Source organism: Excalfactoria chinensis, chromosome 4 (assembly GCF_039878825.1).
Source record: "Excalfactoria chinensis isolate bCotChi1 chromosome 4, bCotChi1.hap2, whole genome shotgun sequence".
Classification (NCBI taxonomy): Eukaryota; Metazoa; Chordata; class Aves; order Galliformes; family Phasianidae; genus Excalfactoria; species Excalfactoria chinensis.
In genome coordinates, this window is record NC_092828.1 from 26849233 (window position 1) to 26863047 (window position 13815).

The window sequence follows — 13815 nt, forward strand, 5'->3', positions numbered from 1 at the left end:
ACTGAGGCTTGAACCCCATGTGCTTGTTGTTACATGTTTTAGATTTGTATAGTCTTGTACTAGTTACAATGAAATACAGAGAATTTTTTGATGTTTTGCAAAATCATTGTTAGTCAACCTTGTATCTTTTCTCCATAAAATTAGTGTACACAGTGTTGAGTTCTGGAAAATGGACCCTCTAGGTTACACAGCCTAAAATAACAACAATGCAAGAAACCTTGTTCCTTTGAAAGAGTAGCAGAGGTAAATATGCAGTTATAAGACAAGTAAGTGCACTCTAGGAGCTAAATGTTGAGAGTTAAAGTGTACCCCAGTGACTCTAGAACAGATGGAGTTTAGCTCTTCAGATGTCAAACCAGGAGTCCTGCCTAGAGTCCCCCAGAAGGAAGGAACTGACCAGAGTTTTAGTGGAAAACCTGCTGTCAAACATAACAAGGGCAAATGTGGAAGTTAAAGAAATTTTATGAAACTTACTGATTACACCCCTCCTTTCTCACAGAGTGTGTTTGTTTTGAGCAATGACAAATCATAAAGCGTTTCTCATGTCTCATGATCCGAGAGGCAAGGATATGTACATTTTTAATGCCTTTACTTGACCAAAAAAGGTTTGAGTTTTGGCATGCTTCCAGCAATATTCATGTCTTACTTACAAAAGAAAATGATCCTCCGTAACATTTGATAACATCTGTATGGAATACAGAAGCATGGCAAACAGTATTTCTCTTGGCCTGCCATCCCCAAGCTCATCCTTTTAACCTCCATTTGAACTTTTGCAGTAGTTAAAATGTAGATTGATTCTTTAAACAGAGCTAAAAAAGTACTGACAGGGTTGGAGTAAAGGTTTGACCACACTAACAGGTTTTAGTGTCTGATACTTTTGATAGTCTGGCCCTGTGTGTCACAGGTCTCTCTGAACGGATTCCATCTGTCCCATAAAGTTATTCATTGAAACATACCACAGCCCTTTGATCTTCCTTGTGCGAAGATCCTCATGTTCCATAAAATCAACAAGGTGTTCTCATTCACTGAAAAGCCAGATCTCACTCTTGTTGATTGGTGAGACTACAGCGTTTGTTAGTGTAAGTGCCTTTCCTCTCTTTGTGTCAAGATTCAGTGACCCCAATAACACCAGTGAATACCAAGGTCTTCATTATTATGATACAAACAACTAGCATTTGGCCAGCATAAGTCAGCTAAGACTGCAAATTAATGTTTGTTATCTGCACTAGAATACACTGCAGCAAATTAGTAGAACTGTCAGTAATGTGATTTGTTTGTCTGTAGTGAAATGTTTCAATGTCGATAGGTGTTCTTCATGATGGAGTTTGTTTTGTAAACTTGAGGATTAATAGGGTTACATGAGATTGGTATTACTGTAGTGGGAAGCAGGCTGCTTAGTTGTTTTGTTTAGTACTTATTTTTGTTGTGTTTTAAAAAAAAAAAAACACAAGTAAATATTTAGAAATAAAAATCAGCACGTTTTTAGGTCTCATTATCAAGACTGAAAGCCCACTTGCCACTCTTGTGACTACCCAAGATATCTGTAGTCAGACCTCCAGCTCTCTGATACCTCTTAAAAGGAACCCAGAGGTATCTCCATCATTGAGGGTCTTTCCTGCCTGGGGTACTCAGCCACACCCGGACTGCCACTGAGTTGTTTCAGAGACCCATAAGACCTGCAGAGTCATCACAATCCAACCAGGGCTGGCTTACAACCGTTACAGTAAATGAACTAAAAGTCTTCAGGGGATTCCCTCATCCTGTCTTAGCATCCATCTAGTAGAGCTGCAGGGCATTATGTGAGTACTTCCATGCAGGCAGAGGTAGCACACAATTTTTCCTTAGTGAATTATCAAGTTCATTCAGGAATTACACTGCACAGCTGCAAACAGAGCTCGGGTGTCTCTTTTCCTCCACTCCCAAAACTCATTTGGGTCCAAGTCTGCAGAAACAGCATCTGTCATTGTAAGTACTGCCTGGGACTGTCCAACATCCAGGAAAAAAAAAAAAATAAATAAAAATAAAAAAAATGTTAGGACTCACGGAATGAAACTTCATTTACTTTATTTTATTCTTTGTGTCTGCAGATGAAACTTTATTTACTACATTTGTTTAGCTCACATTTTCATTTAAAGAATATTTGCCATATACAAGCTTTTTTCCAGTCACTTACCACATCATCAGTTAATTACAACATTAGAGTTATGATGAAAAGTCCTTCTCCTATAATTGTAAATGCCATTAATATTGAAGTTGCATTAAGTATTATACCATCTGCTTCCAGAAATATGATGAAACTTTGTACATCTTCATGCAATTTACAGTTATCTCATTAGATGGCAGTGTAACATTCAAAACAGAAGTTATATTTCTTTTAAATACATGAGTATTTCATTCTCACTGAGAACGTGCATGAACAGTGATAAATATAATCATCTTCTAAAGGCAAAGTTACACTCATATTTTGCAATATTCCAATCTCTTTCCTCAAATATATCTTCAAATTTCAAATGTTGTGTTGATAACTGAGTCAAGATACTAGTTTTTTTTGTGTGTGAAAAGGGTTATAATTTTTAGTAAATAAGATTCTATTTACTGTCAGTTAACTCTGAGGCCCTAGTCAAAGACATTTGTGTTGCACAGGTCAGTGTGTTGAATGGAATAGTGATTTTAAACAATGTTTATATCTTCTTGATCCTTAGTCCTGCTGAGAATCAACTCAGCTGCAGACAGAAGTTGAGAAATACATTAGTATGTTACCCCCAGCAGCAAGAACAATTCTGGGGATCATTAACGAATCATGTATGATTTGAGAGTTAAACAGGGGTGCTTATGCCTGCTTCACAGCACTGGCCTATTTCCTTCAACATAATATGATTTGTGCTCTACAGTGTGCAGACAATATCTTACTTCTCAGATCTTGTTTATCTAGAACTGAAAGCAGTCTGAGGACTTTTTTTCTCCTAATTCCTTTGTGCATTTTTTGTCCTTTACTTCTGTATCTGAGGGCAACAAAGCTTGTGAAGGGCTTGGAAAACCAGCCCTATGAGGAGAGGCTAGGGGAGCTGGGCTGGTTTAGTCTGGGGAAAAGGAGGCTAAGGGGAGGCCTTATTGCTCTCTTCCAGTATCTGAAGTGTGCTCACAGTGAGAGTAGGGCAGGCCTCTTCTCACTGGTGACAAGTAACAGGATGAGGGGAAATGGCCTCAAGTTGCGCCAAGGTAAGTTTAGGTTGGATGTTAGGAAACACTACCTTATAGAAAGGGTAGTTAAGTACTGGAATAGGCTCCCCAGGGAGGTGGTTGAGTCACCATCCCTGGATGCTTTTAAGAGCCTTTTGGATGTGGTGCTCAGAGATATGATTTAGCAGAGGGATGTTAGAGTCAGGGTACTATGTTAGGCTGTCATTGGACTTGATGATCTTTGAGATCTTTTTCAACCTGAGTATTCTATGATTCTATCAAGGAGGATGTCATGGGGATTTTGGAAGATGGGGCATTAAAACAATCAAAAATTTCTGCACTGAGGGACACTAAACCTAAGAAAGATCATACATGGTAAGAGCTGTCTTATACAATATTGGACTATCGTGATGCTATGAAAATGTCAGCTCATTTCCCAAGAGCATTCCAAAAACAGAAACAGGAAAATGATAGGGATAGTTCTATGTTAATTCCTGCTTACAGTACAAAACAAACAAAAAATCTCATCCTTGTGTGTCTGCATGCGCATGATATATGCATGTATTGAATTTAGCAGACAGTTTCATCATCGATGACAAGAAGAACAAAAAAATAATATAAAAATTTGGAAGATGCTCAACAATTCCAACTCAGATGAGAAATGCTAAGCTCCTTCCACATGCAAAAGAAGTAAAATGAGAAGACATTGTTCAAGAAAAGAACTTGAACTGTATTTTACAGTTCAAGAAAATGTGAAATCCTAAGGAGAAAGAAAAAGAAAGATGAGAAGAAAAGAAGGACAGTGGGACAGAAGGGAAAGAGAAAGAGGAAATCAAGAGACATTTTAGACATAATACTCACTGCCATAAGCAATTTTTTTGTATTTAAATACATAGGCTCAGAAAAGCATAGATAAATTTGTTGAAGACAAAGAAAGTATGAACACAGAAAACTAAATAAAAAAGCATCACCTCAGGTTCAGGAAATCCTTGAGATGGAAGGAACTGGAAGATGAAAGAATGGTGCTGGGGAGATATTACTGTTTGCTTGTCCTGCTCTCATCTTATTCCCCTCACATCTGCCATTGGACAATTGAGTCCATTTGATAGGATGTTGAGATTGACTGATACACCCTTTGGTGCAACCTAGTACCAATGCTAAGAGGAAAAACAACTAATCAGATTTGTTCATTCTTTGTTTGTGCTTCTGTTCATGATTGCCCTTTTGAGACACAGAAACCCAATTTCCACCTACAAAGTGCTTTCAGCATTTTGAGTCATTCCACTCATGCAGATCTATACTTTTTCTTGAATCAATAGTGGTTCAGAATTGCTGAAGGAAAATGATGGAAAAGGACCACACTAATCGCACTGATTCTTCTTCATTATTTCCTTCTGTCAGATATTTTGATAACAGCAGAACATGTACTGGGAAAAAACATTCCCAGCTGAAAAACACTTTACATCTCTCCAACTTTATAATATGCATACCTTCAGCATGGTTACTGATGTCCTGTTTCTTTCAGTTATACTTTGCAAGATTACAGAACTAGTATTTCAGGTGCCTGGTAAGACCAGGATCCTCTTTAATCCTTCTTCTGTCCTTCAGTGTACAGGCATCTCAGACACTGTGCTAAAGTGGACTGTTTTGTCTGCCTATATTCCTTGAGGGATTTCTTTTTTTTCAAATACTGTCCTATGTGACAAACATTTTAAGGAACTCTGGTTCTTTAAAATTCCACCTATTCTGCTTGAAGGTTGTGTTATCAAAATGCAGTGTCCTTCACTGGCGTTTACCCAGAAGGCCTGTAAGGAGCTGCTATGAAAGGTAAAGTTCTAAAGTGGATGTTTAGCAAAATCCTATTTCAGACTAGAGGTTGGTTTTGCACTGTGTGAGACCTGACCTGACTGGATTTTCCCATCTGTGTCAAATTACCGTGCTTTCCTTTTTTTAATCCTAGCATTATACACTGGTAAAAGCACATCACAGATTTTCCCTCAAGTTTGTTTCTCTGGTAGAAATGTTTCACTGCTTCCCTGTCTTGTTTCTTCCTACATTTAAAATGGCATGATTACTTCCTCCTTATTTTTCTTTTCAAGCTACTATGATTATAGAATTCTCATAATTTAATTTTCTGTTTCACTTTATCAGCAAGTTGCTTTGTTCCAGGAAATTGGAAACCATCAAACCAGTGTTACCATTGGGCCCTTGGGAGCAGGAAGGCTACACATAATGTGGTGGAGTGACATAAGTCTGCAATAAATAAAAGGAAAGAACACAGTGAAAATAATAGAACTTGGCAACAATAATACGTGTAAAAAATTACTGATTTACAATATATGCCTACGTTTTTTCATCCACTTATCAATTAACTGTGGTGTGGGTTTTTTTTCCCATGGTAGTAGAAATAGAACATCTTAAAGTGAGGTCTTTGAAAATGAAATCCAGAATTATTATTATTGTAGTAGCAATAAGATATTGCAGATTATACACCTGAAGGCTGTGATGCCATTCAATGAGACCTGGATATATAAAGCAGCTGCAACCACTCGGGCAGCCTGTTCCAAGTTATATATTGATCAGTATTCTCTATCAGATAAATTCATGTTCTGCATAGAGTTTTCAGGCATGAGAAAAATCCCACTCTGTTTACCAGTAAACCCCCTTATCTACCTGTTCAGTTGGCAAGTAAAGGATCAAGTACTCAGGGGAGTAGGAGCTGAACCACACAGGGCCTTGGATGCCACAGTTCAGACAAAATGGAAAGTGGTATAATTGTACTGACTGTTTTTGAAAGAAAAAGCCCATCTGCCTTTTAAGGACAGGCAGCCAATGAAATTTGCTTCAGAGCAGACAGTTTCTGATCTTGCTCTGCAGCTCTGTCACCCAGGGCTAAATGCTGGTAGAGTAGTTTGATCTCCGGCTGCTGCTGCCGCTGGCTGCACACACACCTTTGCTGCTGAGCACAGTGTCAAGCACTCGGCTGTGTTTCACGCCCTTGCTTCATCAATATCAGCTACATCTCTACACAAAAGTACACCAGCATTAGCGCTGCAGGCTAAGACAGCTCCCAAGCATCTGTGGAAAAGCCTTCATTGGAAAGGAACACCATTTGTGCAAAGGAAACACAGGACTCTCAGGACGTGTTAAGCCTGTGCTGTTCTCAGTGCTCTGGACTACTTAGCAATTCTCTCTTAGGAAAAGAGAAGCAGAAATGTTAGACAACTGCTGAATTAATTATCTAATTATTCCCGTGCATTTCCAGCAAGCTTATAAGTGACGAATGTTCCTGTGAGCCGTATATATATACTTCTGTCGGGTAGCATATGCAAAATAAATCTTATCCCTCATAAGTCTGTAACAAAATATGTTCATTTGTAATATAGTTACACAGTTATGGACTTCATATAGAAAAGCAAAACATCAGACACTTTCCTTCTCTTTTTAAAGCAACCCACAGGAAAACTTGAACAACAACAACAACAAAATGAAGTTCAAATAAACCCAAAGATCAAAAATCTCTCTCTTCTAGTTATTTTTACTTTGCACTCAGATCTCTTCTACTGATTTGTATAGGTTGCCTATAAGAGATAATGTACAAAAGCCTGTCTTCAGATCTCTGATAGGAAATCCCCACTGCAGCAATAAATATTGTATCTGAGGCAGGCAATTGGCAAGCTACCTTGATCATGATAGTCCCTGGCTGACAATCACACAAAAGTGAGACCAGAAAGTATATCTTAAATGTTTCAGCATTTGGATTTTCCTAACTGCTCCTTTCAAGTTCTTTATGAACATCTTGTATATAGATCAAAACATGCTAATTTCATCATTGCTGGCCAGAATCATAAAAGAACCATGTGAAAACATATGGGCACACTCACCAACTTTTTAAGCAACAAAACTGTTCATAGAACTATTGAAGTTTTTCCCTAAGATAAAAGAGCATTGCTGCTGTTTTGAAACAATGGTGCCTCTTTTTTTCTTTTTTTTTTTTTTCATATGAAAACACGTGAGAGTGCTATGTGTCATTTCTCATCTGTCACTTTTTCATTTAAAATACTGTCAAGGGACTGAATATGTAAAGACGACAAGAGCCAGTGCAGTGCAAAGCCAAGATAGGTTTAGTTCTTCACACTGAATGCAGTGCTCAATTCCCCAAAGCGCAAAGACAGAATATACAGGAAAGCAATACCTGGTTATGAGATATAACTTATTTCTCTCTTTTATATTAATGGTCTGCAAAAGATCTCAAAGATACTGAGGGAAAGGAAGTGTCAAAGAATGGACAAAAGAAGGTGAGCAGGGGTAAGAACATTAAGAAAAAACAGACTTGCCATATGAAAAAAACTAATCATAATAGATAGAATGGCTAAGGTAAAGTCTGCTAATAATCTGTAATTAGACATATTTAACTTTTCAAGGTAGATATTCCACAAATAAACAAACAAAAATCTACATATTCTTTATTAAGGTTGTTTACTTAACGTCATCACCAGAACAACTGAGAACGCTTTGCATAGCTAAGATTAGTAGATACATTCCCAGATAAAATAATTTTCTTCCTCAGTATGGTAAATTTGTGGAGTTAACTGAGGTTGTAACCCACAAAACCACAATCATTACACAAATGTGGTTATCTTAGACCCAGTTCTTAACAACAAATCAAATGCAATATGGTGCCTGCAGTGATACTTGAATACAGCCATGAGTCAATTCTAAGGACCGTTTCATATTTCACTTTACAGTGTTCAGCACTCACAAAATTAACTTCAGTAAACATTATGATTTTTGGACAGATACCCATGGATCCATGATCTAGAAGAGAAAGTGTGAGAAAGTACTGTGCAACACAGGGTTTGTAGTTTAGTGTTCAGCAGTTTCTGTGTATATATGAAGGTAATTTCACAGAATTAAGAGTATTTGCTGACTGCTTTGTGAATTGTTAAGCCCTGGGTTCTGGTTCACTAAGGTCAATTTGGACAAAGCAGTCTTCTCACAGCAAAACCTACTGATTGATTACTCAAAGATGAATAGGACAGTAAGAAAAGCAGAAAATATTTTGAATTAACTATAAAAAGAGCAATATGAAGAGCAGCTAAAGCAGTTTTCATATGAAAGAATATTCAAGTCTATCTGTTAAGAACTGCAGTTCTGTAAGTTTGACAAGAAAGCCAGCAACATAGCTCTGAAGACCATGGCAATGAGCTTCTTGAAAAGGAAGAGCCACCATCTGACATTTTAAAAACAAAACCCTGTTCTAAATCATATCTGGTATATAGTAGGCTAGAAGCATACATCTATATCATAGTGCTAAAGGTTACCAAAGGGATAGACCATTTTAATAGGTAGCTTCTGCAGCAGGTTAAATTTCTAAAGTTACAAGACATATGTTAAGCTTAATAATTAGGAGATATTGTCCTCTTATAGGTAGTGAAATTGAGGTATAAAGACTTCAATAGGTAGTCCCAAGGTTGAATAGACAGAGGAAAGGGCCGAACAAAAAGTGTAGCTCTGAATTTTTATGCTATCACTAAATTATGTGACTATCCAAAAGAACAACAACAATTGTCTTCTGGTCAGCTGAAACTAAGGAGTTTCCACCTGGACTTCAAAACTTGATAACATTGATGAGATGTAGGATATCTAGTAAGGAAGACATTTATTGTGAAAATCATCTCAGAGCACATCTCAGTGTTCAAATATTTCTGAGAATATTCCCCTCCCTATCAATTTCACCTCCATTTTATTCACTGCAAGTTCAAGCCAATTGGCTTACATCTGTAACTCTACTAGAAAATAAAATTGTTTTCCAGTTCCAACAGAACAGAAGACACAGAATTAGCACTACTGGGATATTGATGACTTGATAGCCAATATGATCCTACCCAGTAACTTCAGCACAATGAAAGGGTCAGTCAACTGTTAAAAATTTAGGAGTGAACAGTTTCCTACCACTTCTAATACCTCAGACATGTATAAACGAAACTTCTTTAAGGCCAATCTACCCACCCTGAGACCCACAGTCACATCAATGTCTCCTTCTGTCAACCTAGCTTAGAGACAGCTGGAAGATCTATTCTATGAGCAATAAAAACAGGAAGTTGTTTCCTGAAGGACTCAACTATTAAGACTGTTATTTCCAGGAACAAAAGAGACACTGGTAACTAACTTGAAGAGTTATGTTTTGCAAATATATGCTAGGTTAGACCTGTATATGTAAAGAGATGTCATTTGGGAGGCAAATGAAAGTTAACTTGGACTCTATTCATATATCCAGTAACACTTATGAAATTAGTATGTGATTTGGGTTATCTTCACAGAATCACAGAATGACCCGGGTTGGAAGGGACCTCAAGGACCTTGTAGTTCCAACCCCCCTGCCTAGCAGGGCCACCAAACATACACATTTACTAGATCAGGTTGCCCAGGGCCCTGCCCAACCTGGCCCTTATCTTATGTTTTAAGAAAGCATATTCCAACAACCATACAAAAAATCATAATTCAACAATCATATAATTCAATGTTCATATACATCAAGACTTTACAACAGAAAGTTGTTATTGACCTCACTTTCAGAAGACTGCCTTTCTCACACTTCAACTCCTTTCTCTGTGAGCTGCATTTGCTATAAAAAGAGAACAGTACCACTGCACTTTCAGTCTGTTTGAAATACCAAGAGCAAGTGTCACCACTGCTCTAACCCTGTATTTTCTCTTTCTCCTGAACTTCCAGAATGGTTCTAGTGTCTGATCACGTTGCAGATGAAATAGTTATTTTGGCAAGCTGCCAACCAATTTCTGTTTGAAACTTAATATCTCTCCAAATGGCAATAGGAGTAAATGTTTGACCTCTTCCTTTTTTTTTTTTCTTTTCTTTTTTTCTTTTTTTATCTTCCTTTTCATTATTTGTGTACAATTTATTTGTAACATTGCCATGGATGAGTATGCTCCACCTGAGAAGATTTTATAACTTTCTGGTTTTTAAGCCCATGAATCATTGTCTATTAAGAATCCATAGAGGACCATAAAAAGTGCTGAGAAAACAAAACAAAACAAATAAGCAAAAACTTATTTTAAGCCAGTGCTGCAAATGAAATTTTCCTGATTAATCTACTGATGATATATATCAGTTTCAAAATGTGCTCTTCCTCTCTCTTCAGCAAAGTTTTTATCATCTGGTACTGAGAAAGCCACATATACACCCATATGTGTACTCTATCACCAGTCACACTAACAGCTAAAACTTCACCACAATACCTGAATATACTACTGGGAGAAAAAGAAAAAAAAAAAAAGTATCGAAAAAAAGCATCTGTGAAGTTAATACTTTTCCTCACATTTTAAGCAAAAGAAGCAACTGAGAAGAGTTCCAGAAGGCATTCTTACTGCCAGCATCTCTCGGTTTTATGAACCAAGATGAGCAAAAATTAAGCATCTTACCACCGTCTTCTCAGTATTTACAATGCTGAATTGGTACACTGTGTTAAGGCAATATTGAAAACATATTTACAGTGACTAGAAATGTTTTACCTCTATTTAGTTCATGGCTCTACAGAAAATCACATATGGAAAACTTAACGGCTGGTAGTGGCATGGTTACAGCTGCCATAGTGTAGTCCTAGTATGGTTAAATAAACCTTAATTTAAAAAAGAAAAAAAACACATTTATAGTTCAGACAGTGCCTATGAAAGATCTGTGCTTAAGCAAGTGAATCTTTAGAAAGGTTCTGAATGAAGATTGGATGGCTATGAAAGTTGCTTGACAAAGCACCTTAAGGAATGAAAACTGATGTCAGTAAAAGTTACAGCAAAAATGCACTTGTTAAATGACTCTCTCCTACCAGAAAGTAAATTCTGTAAAAACCTGGAGTGCTGTCAGAGCACATGGCCATTCCAGTGATTTGAACTTGCAGATAAAATCAGTGAAGCAAGCTGTCACATCTGTGCATGAGAAGTAGCACCAATAAGCTTATGGCAGAAAACTTAAAGACACAGACTCAACCAAAGTGCTCCATGCAAATATGAATGGTTCAGACCAGTGAAAAAGCTGTGTGCCTTTCAGACAAGCAGTGCACTTTTTCCTGTTATATCAGCTCATCTAATGAAAAAATACCCAATTCCAGAGGCACTTGTGTTCTATATCTGTGCTAGACAACTACCACAAAAGCTTTAATGACTGTTAGAAATTCAAAATTCCACATTCTGACCAAGAATACAAAGATTAATAAAAGTAATAAATTCACTTCAAATATGCTCATGAGTAGAACTTATGCCTGGACTTTGTGGTAGCAAGGATAATGAGAAGACAATTGGACTAGATGATCTGGTAGGTCTTTTCCAACCTTGTGATTCTATGATTCTGTGATTCTTTGACTTCAGAAAACCTTATGTGTTGCTAGTACATTATTTCTGACAGAACTTGGAAAAGAGAGCAACAGAAAACAAATGTATATCGAAATTTAGGGCTGGCATGGAGCACCCAATTCCCAGCTGCTTCTGAGATCAAAAGACCAAAAGTTTCACAGTTCCAATGAGAATGAGTGAGAAGCAGAAAGTGGAGCTGCACCTGCTACGTAAGCTGTTCAACTGCTTTCAACTGTTCTTCCTTGGGAAAAAATGGAAAAGTAGAAACAGGGCAGTCAGTTATGCAGGGGCTTCTTTCAACATACGACATGTTCCCTTAAATCTATGGGAAGTCTGCCTTTACATATTTCTTCTGAACCTTTAACAATGCCACTTCTTTCAGATTACTCTGTATGTGACATTAGAACAGCCCTTGACTTTCAAACTGATTGATTTGCATAACTCTAAATTTGTTGCAAAGTAGACCAATAATTATTCTGGTTAAATAAAACCAAACTTTCAATCTTTATTCATTTGTCCATCATTTCATGATGGACAGAACATAACAGAAAGTAGGTGAGTGTTACAAACAAAATGGAAAAATGCATTATATTACTTTAGTGGAAACATGCCAGTGTGCAAAAGGAGGCTGTGACACTTTTCCAATACTCTTAAGTTTTATAAATTCATTTGCCACCACAGTGCCTGACACATAACATTTTGATCAAGGATCACTGGTGTTTATCTCAAGTTGCAGCGGGATAAATAAATGACCAGCATGTATCACTTTTCTCCTTTGCTGATATACTGGCTAGCTGTTCAGATCCAGAATTTTCAGTGGAAGAATTTTCACCACTTAAAACTATCTTTAATTACTGCTCTACACTGTAGCACATCTGTGAAGAAAGATATGCAATAAAAATAATGATTAGTACAATTTTTACTATTTTGAAAGTACTTTTGAGGTAGTTGTATTAAGAGTAAATTGCTAATCCAAAGAAAGATGACTATTTTAATGGTATGAGTTGAACACTGAGCATATTTGCCAGAAATGATGGGGGTTATCTCCTGAGCAGCAGCCAATAGTTTGTTACTCAACTTATATGAAATAAATTATTTATTAATATGCAGTGTAATTTTTTTTTAGCTATTTGAAGTATACACTTCTGCCTTTACTTGCTGATCTATTATTAACAATGATTTTGGGGGTAATGCTGAGTCTTATTTTATGGTAACTTGAAGTACATTACAACATTGTTTTACTAAATTGCATCCAGTACACAGTAGGTCTTCAATTACCTGTTTTTCAGAAAATTTTAACTAAACCTTTACCCTTATTAAGTTTCAGATCTTTAGCCATGAAGTGTTGAAACATCTTTCTCTGTATCTGCAATCCATTTCTATTTGGTAGAAAGTAGAGTGATTTTGTCCATATGCTCATTCACTTCTCATTATAGACTGAAAGAGGTTCTGATGTAGTGATGGCTTTAGCAAGCAGGTTATATTCTGGAAAATATGCTTTGTCAATACCTTGGTTTGATATAAATGATGCACATGCAATACTTGAACCATACTGAGCTCAAAATCAGTTACTTTGAAGTGGAGGCCATTGGGAGAGCTGGCAGCTGAAACCTGAGAGCAACTCTGGCAAAACACACATCTGGCTGCCCTCCCTCCAGTCCCTTTTCTGAACCCACCTTTCCTGTGGAGGTGCCAGCCATCTCATAGCAGGCCACAGCAGGGCTAGGTCTAAATCATGCAGAGTCTGTCATCAATCTTCAGTAGTCTCACATAAACTGGAGGCTCATCTGTCAATCAGCATGCTAAGAAGCTTGTGCTTCAGAACTGACAGTCCTAAATTAAATTAGCATGATATACTTGTATAGTCATCACTGGCATAGAGTTAGAACTGTCTGCATTCAGGAAGTATTTACACATAAAGTGATGCTCAGATTATTCCCCAAATTAAGAATTAGGTAAAAAAAAGCAATCATCTCCTCAGGTTCCCTGTACTCAGGGGAGAAACAGCATTCACTCACACAAAGTCATCCATTCAGCAGTATCACAGACTTCTTACTCAGTTACTGTTTCCCCTTAAAATTATTGATCTATAGTTAAAACATTTTGTATAGTCATGAGAATCCTACAAGAGAACTTGATGCAATGCAGAGGATTCTAGTCATCCAGTCATTTGTGTGCTAGCAAAGAAAGTAGCAGTCAGTTGGCCAAAAGAAAAACAAACAAACAAAAAAAAGTACACAAGTGTGATGTGATTTAAATCAAGATCTTG